This window comes from Spea bombifrons, chromosome 7 (genome assembly GCF_027358695.1).
Source record: "Spea bombifrons isolate aSpeBom1 chromosome 7, aSpeBom1.2.pri, whole genome shotgun sequence".
In the NCBI taxonomy this organism is placed as follows: Eukaryota; Metazoa; Chordata; class Amphibia; order Anura; family Pelobatidae; genus Spea; species Spea bombifrons.
In genome coordinates, this window is record NC_071093.1 from 12,898,625 (window position 1) to 12,910,559 (window position 11,935).

The window sequence follows — 11,935 nt, forward strand, 5'->3', positions numbered from 1 at the left end:
TCTCCAAAGAGTTAATAATTTTTAACCCTCATCCCACTGCATACTAAAATGGCATATTACAAGCTCTCCAACCCCTGTGTATAGGGGTGACAATTTAACCCTGAACTGCAACTCCCAAATTTGCAGGCTCTTGCATCTTCCCAACGACAACTCCTTCAAGTACAAGAACTGAATAGACAAAAATAAAAGGTGCATAAAGCCAATGCTACCAATTTTTATACACAGGCCGCCCATTTTAACCCACATTTCTCCCTGTCTGCGTTGGCATATTTTATACTCAAATTTATATAAAGGTAAACAGCATTTACGTCGTAGTTAATTTGTTTCATTTTATTCACCACAATAACATTATTTAAAATGAAACAGCCTAAAACAGATTTACATAAAATTAGCGCTTGTTTCAGTTGAGACGCATAGTGACGGGTGCTAATGTTTTATATGATCAGAGTACTACAAAAGCAGGGCAGTCAGGTACATTGTACAATCCAAACATCCAAAAATCTATGCATATAGGAATCAGTACACACTGACAGATCCAGATTGAGATGTCATCACACCAAAGGCTGGATTATACCAAATGACGTCCCTCATACTTTTAATTCAGAGTAGAAATTCAGAATGCATGACTGTGAGGTGTTTGTAGTCCTTTGCATGGTTCCGTATGGCCATTTTTTTCAAATGATAAGATGGCCGCATTGAGCATGCGTGTTCCATCACCACTTTCAGCACCATGGTCAGATGCTGGGACTCGCCTAAAGGCCTACTCTCTGTCCTTAACTGATTACATCGTCCCAGGTTTCTTCTTGTTGCTGTCCAGGCAAATGACTCCACAGTGTTTACCAGCAACAGACTCTTTCAATAGAAAGGCATGACATGAACAGAGTGTTCTTATTCTAATGTTGCTATTTACTTTGTACTTGAGAGATACCTTTGCAGTCTTTGGTAATAGGACAGAAAAATTCACAGAATTATTTTGCCCATAGCTCATTTTTACGATATTGTTTCTGCTGTCATTCTAATATCAGCCTTGATTTGACAAAGCAATTACTGCAACACGGCACTGAAACGCACTTGTAAGTATAGCATAGCGCTGATATCATAAGCAGACAAGTAATTTACCGTAAACCTAAAAAAAAAAAAAAGAGTCATTTCAAATGAATATACCTTTTATTGCCACATATCTTTAAAGTCTTATGCTGAGTTACTGGGTTGTGTAAATTTTAAGTATTGTTCTTTTGGTTCCGTGCCACAAACTTTAATCTTTCTCTCTGCTATCACATGCCAGTGTGAATCTGCATAAGTAGTCTTTGTCTCATGTCATTAACGGGAAAAAATTCATGTTTGAGTCACGAACATTAGTTTTCATATAGAAGATATTTGGCAAAATCATATATTTTATATGTAACTGGTTTTCCTTAACCCCTTAAGGACAATGGGCGGTCCTTAAACCCATTGAAAACAATGCATTATGATCCCGTACATGTACGGGCTTTGTCATTAAGGGGTTAATTACATCTAGCATACTTTTTTGCTTTATATTATGCATTATGTTAAGTCGCCAATGAGATCTGAACTAGGTAATGTCTATTTGGTAAAAAAATATATATATATATATATATATATTTATTGTATGCATTGAAGATTGAGTTTAGTTAAATATTGTAATTAGTAAAAGGTGGTATCATTTTAACATATACATTTCTTGATTTCTAAGTCAATTGTCAAGATAAATAACCTTCACAGAGACAAAAAACTGCTCTAGTTATCACAACAGACAGAATAGCAAACCCTTTAATGGAACATATAATTCATCTGCTGTCCACATGAGGCTGTATTTCTATGCAAAACACTGGTGCTTGCTGTAAATTATTGTTGGCTTAAGTTTACTGCAATTCTTAACCATACAATTATGGCCTTGTGTTAATCCTAAAAGGGCTTTCTTTCATAAAGTTAATTATCAGTTAGGTATCTAGTTAAAACTGAAATACACTTGTAAATTGAGTAACAAATACACATCACTAAAAGTAAATTAAACATGCAAAGAGTAGGTATGATTTACAAGAATTGAATTTATGGACATCTATGAGGTGAGAATTGTATATTTCAAGCCATTCTTTTATTAATAAAACCGGGTGGGTAGAAAATGTCAGTTCAATCAGCAAGGGTACGCATAAAAGTCCAGCCAAACCGGATTAAAATAGAAAATCAAGCCTTTCTGCTTTTTTCCAGATATAGACGTTTCCAGCTTCATTAGGAGCAAATTGGCAGCCAATGTGCTGTACCACTCTCTCACTCATGCTCTCTCATTCTTTCACTCTTTGTTACACTCTCTCACCCTCTCTCCAAATGTCTCCCTATCTTTTCTGACGACCACTTACCTATCCCTGTCTCCTTTTCCAGAGCTTCACATTTTGTCTTGCCTCTTTTATTTCTTCTGTCATCTGTCTTCTTTTTTCGTCTGCTTCTCCTCAGTATCGGCTCTGTTAACCAGGCCTCCTGGAGTGTTTCTGCAAAAGGGCAGGGCCTCTGCGCACAACCATTCCCGTCAATGGAAGAACGTGGGAGAAACTGTCTATGTGTGGTGCGCCATGGCTCCCCTTTTTGCGGAAGTACTCCATGAAGCCAGAATATTGCAGGCTGTTTTGTTGAGAATATAGCATTTTATATGTTAAGTTATGCATTATATATATGCATTTTATATGTTAAATTACATTAAAGTATATTAAACTTGCAGAAAATCCGTGCAATCTATATTACAAAAGATCTTAAAGGTAAGCTAAGGTAAAGTATCTATTTTTGGATATTAATAAAGGTCTGCAACAGGGTAAACATTCATGGAGGGATAAGCCAATTGGCCAATGATTTAAGCAAATTAGAAGAATGGTTGAGAGGGTGGCAGCTGCAGTTTAATGTTGGTAAATGTCAAAGATAAAATATATAGCGTTGGCTCTACTGTTCTGCCAGTGACAACAGAAGAGGGGGCTTGGGAGTAATTATTTTCAAGGACTTATAAGGTTAGCAGGCAATGTAACAAGGTGTCAGAAGAAGCAAGCAGGGTGCTGGGTTATATTGCCAGAGGCAATAGCAGTAGAAACAGGCAGGTGGTTCTCTCACTTTACAGATCCCTGGCCAGACCTCATTGTATTGTGTACAGTTCTGGAGAGCCCATCTCCAGTAGTATATTGACATTTTTTAGATACGTCCAAGGACCGGACTTGCATAGTTTGCAGTATAAAAGACTTAAAAGACTAAGGGATCTCTACATGTATAGCTTGAAGTAAAAATTAAAAATGGGATTTAACAAGGAGGAGAATGAGATGTCATAATCTAAAACTAAAGAGTCAGAGAAGTAGATGTAATACAAGGAAGTTTTACTTTATCTAGAGAGTGATAAATAAGTAGGACAGCCTCCCCAAAAAAGTGGTAGAGGCCAATACAGTATAGGCATATGACTATCCTGAAAGACAAGACCAAGGTCTGATTAAAGTTTTTGTCTACATCAGGAAAACAGGTATTTCAGATGTACTGAATGGCTCTTATCTGTTATCAATTTTGTATGTTCCTATAACATTTAATTAGGCAGTAGCGCTCTCCATGTTTTATACAAAAGCAAATCTAGGAAGAGAAATAAGCAGATAATGTAACACCCGAGGCTAAGTATATAATAATGCACACTACCTTCAGGCTGTAGCTTCTACATGGAGTGTCTAGGGATTTTGATCTGTCTTGTCTATTATTTCCATCATACTTTATCATGATCTCAATTCATATGATTCATCTTCAAGCCTAAAAAAACAGCCATGTGTAGTGAGCCTCACACCCTTTCGCTTGCAAACTATAATGTTTTAAACAGATGCTCCTCTAAACATTTTCCATCTCGGTTTAAATAAAGTAAGTTAAATAGTATCATAACAGTTACAGTTAGTGTGTTGTAAATAAATATCTAATAAAAGTTTAGTCTAAAACTCTTTCCAAACTTTTTTTTTCCTGCATAGTTGCAGTAAATTGCTTTGTAGATTGTTATTACATTTAATGGCCCAATATATCAATCTTACGATGTTTTCTAGTGCATAAACATTAAAGACTGCAGAGGTCCTACATCATATTTGTTATAGCCTTTTTTGCAGAACACTTACAAGGTTAACAAAAATTATAGTATCATATGATTGTATTAATCTCTCTGTATCTTATTTATCAGAATTCCACAAAAAATTGGGGCCCAATGAAAGAGATATTTTATCCATCAACATTGAGAAAAGTAAAAAAAAACTCATGATAGTTTATTTATTTGCCAGTGAATGTGAAACCAAAAGAATAAATTGTTATGGGTGCAGAAGCTGGATTGTTACACAGAACATCAGTGACAATTTAACACCTACATGGATTGTAGCATACTACTTTGCTACTACCACATTTGCTCAATAATAAGACGACCCCCCAAAATTTGAATATCAATTCAAGAAAAAACCTGAAAATAAGACTACCCTATAGGAACAATGTTTTACTAGTAAATATTAATTCACATGTAAGCTATTTTTTAATATTTAATAAAAACTATGATTTAGAAAAATGCATTTCTTGTTTTTATTTCCTTTTATTTGCCACCCTGCCCCAGTTATGCACATCTGCCAACCCCACTTGCCCCAGATATACCTTATACCCCCCGAAATATGCCACTCTGCCCTCAGATATGCATTATACCCCCTATATGTCACTCTGCCTCCCTGATATGCCACTCTGCCCCATATATGTCTTATACCCTCTGCTTCCCTGATATGCCACTCTGCCCCTGAAATGCCTTATACCCCAATATGCCACTCTGCCCCCTGATATGCCTTATACCCCCTATATGCCACTCTGCCCCCCTCAGACTTACCAATGCATCCCCAGACTTGTCCCCTTTGTTCCAGACTCCCTGGTGTCTCTTGGGGGCAGCTGGTGAACGTCTGCACGGTGTGCGTAGACAACCTCCGCTTCTCCCCCGGCACTTGCGCTGGGGCTTCTTTGACTGAGCACCGGAAGGTCATGTCACGCCGGCACTCATAGAAGCCCCAGGTTCTTTACATTTGCCCCACCACAAATATTATTGAGTTTAGGTATTTTTGTGCCCCATTTTGTAGCAAATAGGGCCTATATTAGAATATTTTGATCTTTTAATGTTCAGTTCTAGTGACTTAAGGTCATCAAGCTACATAAACAGCACTTTTTATGAGCATGACGCAATAATAGCATTGACCCCCATTCTGCCTCATTTTGCTAATACCCAGCCATTGGTGTTAGCCTCATCCAGCTATTATCTCCACTCATACTTACCTATTTGGGCAGTACTAACATTTTGCCCCTCCCTTGGAAAGATTTTTATGGTCTTTTGTTTCTTAATACGAGGACAGTAATGCCAAAACACTAAGTTGAGTAGCAAAAATATATGTGTTTACTACCAGACATTTCATTGTGGAAAAAAAAATCTGATATACAGTATAAATAAAATAAAATGGATGTATCCAACCATCTGTTTTTTACATCATATAATAATTAAAAGAGATGAAGTGCTATCACTTTTAAGAGTCGATTTCTTTTTTGCATTATTGTTATAAAAATATTGTACCAAGCTCTAGGGTTTACAATATAAAAAAAGATACTGTAAAAGGAGAAGACACCCCCTATAATATATTCATACCTATTGCACCCCAATCACAATATCAGTAAACTGTACTTATTATCTGATTCCACTTATTGTATCTCACCATTCTTATACTGTACAGCGTAAAGTACATCTATTATCACCTACATACCACATACATAGGATGGTAATCAACTTTAAAAAATAACCAGGTCAGTTTAACCCCTTAAGGACAATGGGCGGTCCCTAAACCCATTGGAAACAATGCATTTTGAGCCCGTACATGTATGGGCTTTGTCATTAAGGGGTTAAACAATCCTGCATAATTCTATTTACTTTCTACCCAACCCCCTTTCACTCATGAATAACTATATCCCTTGAACTGGTCAACCATTGCAGCTACTATGAGGAGTAGGAGGGGACGACCTCAAGGCCAGCATACAAAAATTGGTAACAAAAAGCTTCAAAAGTGTATGTTTCCAAATGGGTATTTGATGGGTATTACCTACTTGTATTTACTGGCACAATCATTGAAATATGCAAATTAGGTGCATAATTCCATCTATTTAGTAAATAGTAATTGAACACTGTAGTTTGCAAAGTGTAGTAATGTTTAATTAAATGATATTCAAATCACTTTCTACTCATCTAACTATGGCCAGCACCATGATCAGATGGGTATCATGATATATATTCACTACTATCAATTCTAATAAATGCAAACTTTCCAGAATACATTTCTGATATATCTTGACATTTTAAAATATGCCCTTTCCTGTTCTGCAGACTTAAAGCAGATTGTTCAGTCCTATATCACTGTCAACGTGGTATTAGAACAGATGGCTGCTTCATCACAAAATCAAGAATTAGGATAATTTATGCTGTTCAGTCTTACATGAATGTAGATATGTAAAGAGGTAGTAATGTGCATACTGAACATGAAATCAAGAATATCACTGATAGGCTACTTAAAAAATATTTTCCAACCACAAAAGAAATGTCAAAAGATCAACTTGCTAATCAGTTCAAAATAATATTAGAATTATTATCAGTGTTTTATGTGTAAACATAAATTAAGGGGGGGGGCGGTGCTCAGGTTTCTTTTGACAAAAGAAAAATATCCATTGACACACACACACCTTCTCCCTTAACCCTCCCTTATTCACTAACTGTCCTTTACCCATACACACATTCACTTCTGCCTCCTGCCGTGCCATCAACTAAATGCCCCCTTCAACAGCCACAGAAAAAAATAAGCATCAGGTAACTTTATTGCACAAGTACATAGCAGTGACTGTGTCAAGCCAGATATCAGGGTACAAGTCCACAATGCAGATGGGCAAAACATGGCAAAGTATCCGCAGAAGGGTAAGGCAGAATATTAGTCAAAGCAAAGCGAGGTTGGGTATACTGGAGCAAGATTGAAGACCTCAGCGCAAAGGGATAAGGCAGGAACGGGAGGCAAGGCAAGGTAAGGCAAGTTCAGGATCCAACGGCGACAGCACCACAGGATAAGGCAACTTGTGGTAAAGGCAAGGCAGGGAACTGGAAACTGGTACAGGACTCAGGACAAAGCAAAAACAAGTAATAACATCCAGAGACTAAAGACGGGTAAGTGAGGGTATAAAGGTATGAGCAGAAGGCAGTGCACACCCAGCATTTAAAACTGGGCGTGTGTTCCTCTTAATATAGAGCAAGCGTTGGCCTTTCAATTTGTTGAGTAGTGTGTGCATGCCCCTGTCCAGGGAGATGATTTGTTTGGCATTTGGGCACAGGTGCTATATAAGTCATGTAAATGGGTCCCTGGGGTGGAGCAATTGGAGAGCAGGGTGGGCCAATGCTCTATTCCCCCTTCCAGTAGAAAATCCATGCCGGCTTTTACAAGGGGCTAGATGCAAGATCTATTCCTATAGGGCCTTCATCAGGCACAGGTGCTGGGCATTAAAACCCCTGGAGTCTGACAATCGGGGAGACTGTTATGGGAAGAGTAAGTTCCTCTGTGCTCCCAGGGCAAGGAGAGGCCCTGAAGAAGACTATCCCTGAGCCAAGTGAGGCAATACCTGCCTGGATCTTTGTGTGTTGTCTGGGGGAGGTTTTACAGAGCCTGACTTAGCTGGGTCTGGCTAGGAGGTCTTGTTGGTGGGTGTTTAGGCTGGTCAGTCTGGGCCAGGATAGTATAGCTAGAATATAGATAGGTTTGTTTCTTTTATGATTTTGTTTTGGGGTGGTTCATTTGAGCAGTTAAATAAATCACTGTTTGCTACAAGTCAGTGTTGCCGAGCGTTATTGCCTTAGAGAACGGTGCTGAAGATCCCTAAGGGTGATGTTTATGGCCCTCATGTTACAAGGCTTATATATATATAACCAATTTTAAAACAAATTCCATAATATGCTTATTTCAGTACTATGTAGTGGCATTAGTTCCATATAATCCTTTTTTGGCAGCATACCTTTAAGAAGTTCATCGGAATGTGAGATAGTTGTTATGCAGGAGCAGTAAATCGGATAATGGGAGATGCCATTTCTTTCCTAACTCTTACTGCTCCGTTGCCTCTAATAGCAACCCAGAGCTCAATTTCCTTTTCGAGAACATTGCATTTCATGTGGAATGTCAATTATTAAAAAGCAGTGTCCCGTGTCTTACTTTCCACCAGATACATTAATTTACAAAACTTGCTAATTTAGGCAAGTAATCTGTAATGTCCTGTGGGTGCCTGCAGTATGAAGTCTGTATTTTCCCTTTTTTTACTTATATGCTTATATATTTCCATACCGTTCAAAATTTGGGGTCACATAGAAATGTCCTTGTTTTTTAAAGAAAACCCATTAGAATAATATTAAATGGATTAGAAATACTAGATGTTGTTAATGGTATAAATAACTACTGCAGCTGTAAAAAGGGCTGATTTTAAATGGAATATCTTCATAGGCGTACAGAAGGCTCTTTGTCAGCAACCATCACTCCCGTGTTCCAATGGCATGTTGTGTTAGATAATCCAAGTTTAAAATGAAAAAGCTAATTGTCCATTAGCAAGTCCTTTTGTAATTATGTTAGCATGGCTAGAAATGTCCTTGTTTTCTCATGTAATCAACTAAGTGATCCCAAACTTTTGAGCATACTTTAGCCCCAGAATCTTCATTTGGGGCTATTGGCCAGTTGTGTGCAGCATCATGTCTAGCCGTGGGGTCATGTGACCTTGGGTCACTCCACTGTTAAATGTGAGGCTCTTTGGACAGCATGCAGGCAGCCAAGAAAATCTGCTGCTGATCGAAAGGGGTTCGTAAGGGAATGAGGGGTAGAGGGTAGGAGGGAAAGTGTGTTTGTAAGCATGGATGTGTGTATGAGCACAGATTTGTAAGTGTGTGTGAGCATGGATGTGTGTGAGGATGGATATGTGTGAACACAAATGTGTTAGTGTCAACATGGATATGTATGTGTGTGTAAGCACATATGTGTGTGAGCATGTATGTGTAAGTGTATGAGCATGGGTGTGTACATGTAAGGGTGTGGGACCATGTATGTGTGTAAGCATGGGAGTGTACGTGTAATCGTATGAGCATGGATGTGCATGTGTGTGAGCATGGGTGTGTACATGTAAGGGTGTGGAACCATGTATGAGTAAGTGCATGTGTGTTGGTGTGAGTGTGTAAGTCTGTACACCTGTAAGAGTGTGTGTAAAAATGTGTACTAATGCATTTGTGAGTTACTAGGGGAAAGTTTTGAGGTCCTGTGACCTGCAGCAAGTGCACCCCCCCATCATGTCCATCACAAGAGAACGGGGAGGACACACCCATGATACCACTGGGAAGGGTAGAGCCCCACCTTCATCACCCCAGCAACAGGGGAGTGTCCAAGTAGATGGGGCTATAAAGCCCTAACACACCTGCAGTTCATTACCATGTTATTCTGTTGCCTCATGCACAGAAGTCCAGCATTTTTTTTCTGTTTGCCTGACCCTTGTTCCTGTGCTCCTGCTGCCCTTTTTAGACTCCTGTCTACGTGAACTTATGTGTGAATTATTGTCTAACAAAAGGATTCATTTAAATTTATCAACTTACCTGAAAACTGCAATGAATGGACCATTCAATTAAAGGTTTTGATACTGATAGTGACCATTTTGCTTCACAATCAGGCTGTATACACCTCCTGTATCTATCATCTATATACAAGAGATGTACTAAAGATGGTGCAGCCTATATGTTGCTGTTCAGCTGGCGCTTGAAGTATCACTGCCACAAAATCCACAACAGCACAAACGTAGCTAGATTCTGGAAGTCAATGACGTTTTAGACCAGGAAACTTTAAAGCTACCGTTTTAGCTATGATCTGAAGTGCATTATTTCCAAGCTTTATGATGAAAGCTTATTGATAAATTATGTTATTTGGGATTATTAACTCATTCCTCTCAACATTTTAAATGGCCAGAGAGGCATTTGTTTGTTTTATGACATATTTAGAGGGTAGGCAAGAGGCATGGTTTTGCCAGGACTTTTTATGTGACCTGTTGGTAGTTTCTAAAAAAGAGGTACAGAGGGATTTGGGCCCCAAAGAGGGACTGCCCTTCTAATAGACACACTTGGGAGGTATATTAATTAGAGAAGTCCTTAGGTCATCTTCTGTCGTGCGTTCATCAGTCGTGAAGAAAAGATGTTGCGCTAATCCAAACTGTGGAAGCCACAGTGGAGCCGAGTCCCCAATCTTCGTCTTCTGGGGCACGCACTCCCTGAAAGGATATGCATCCCCTTCCTTCCCACCCAGGCAGAAGCCATGGGTTAGCCCGATCTTCTAGGATCTCCCCGAAAAGAGATCCACTAAAGTCTTCTTGTCTTCTCTACAAGAAACTTGCTAAGGGGAAGTGAGCATTGGAGAATGAATTTCATTGCCAAATTAAAAAAAATTGTCCAAATAATTTTCACCCTATTTGCACGTCTAACCTTAATATATCAGATTCCAACATATCAAGGCCACTCTATATCTCAGTAGATGCTAAATTGTTTCTGGAGTAGACTTGAGCACATGGATCAAAAACGATTCAGGTGATTTTTTAATTTTGTTTTTGGTCCATTTGTTTTCAGACAACTCATTTTTTTCCTTGCTCTTTCTGGTTCAGACAAAATTTCTCTGGGCTTTTTCAAATTCAGAAATTCAATTTATTGTCACTCACCCTCACTTAATCTCACACACACTCTCTAAGAAAGTGCATTGTTTTGCATTAATGTTGGAGTTAGCATTTGTAGTTCTCCACTAAAACTGAAACCATTGGCATTTTAGTCTACCTTGACTGAACTACATGATGATCAAATACAGATTCTGTCTGTCTGAAGGCTGATAATTAATATTTTAATGTACCTTTAATATTGTATAGGATGGAGGTAAAGAGATGGAATCTTCATAACCCTTCCTGTTTCTCACACAATGATTGATATCAGGCATTTTCATAATTAAACACTTGTTTCAACCTTGTGCTAGATCCCCTGACCTTGCTGAATGTATTAATCTTTCCAGTAATTCAGAACATTTGTTTCTGCCATGTTATTAATACCTCACAATTTACTGGGAATGCCTTGTTTTGTTTTTTTGCAGCACTTTATTTATGAACAAGACACATAGAAATATATAAAAGTATTATTTTTTATTTGTGGTACATCTGCCACTGATTCTATTTCTATTTTTCTGGGTGACATAACCTGAGGAAACAGAAAACACTACATAAAATAATTTTCTAAGCCTCATAAAGTCAAACTGCTTCTTGTTATGCCTACTAAAAGCATCATATTTGGACCTGATTCATCCCCTTCCATTAAAAAATGCTTGTGTTTGGCAATGCATGGTTAAAAGAAAAAAAGTTCACAATTGAGCTTGGAAATCATAGGCAGCTTCATGACAACTCCACGGAACTCAACAGAACTTGAGAGAAGACTTACACAGTCCAAGTCAATAGTGCCTGACTCAACACCACTGCAACTCAACATCGTATGAATAGCTGAACTCCTGTTTGAGTTGGCATAGTTGAGAGATTATTTGTGATTTTGCATTGTCAGTAGAGTTGCCTCTGTTACCACTTTCATTTGACCAATAACAGCATCCTTAATGAATAGACATAGTCAGTCATGCATTTTTAGCATCATAAACTGGAGCACAGAATGTCAGTCTAACAGTCCATGTACAAAGAGCTGGCATGCCTCTGAATGTCCTGCTTATCATAAATGCTGGAAGCCATTTTTAGAATGGCCAAAATGACTGTAAGAAAAATAGCAATCTAGAATATCAGTGATTGCATAATGTATATTGTGGGCAATGTGTAAATGAGCCAA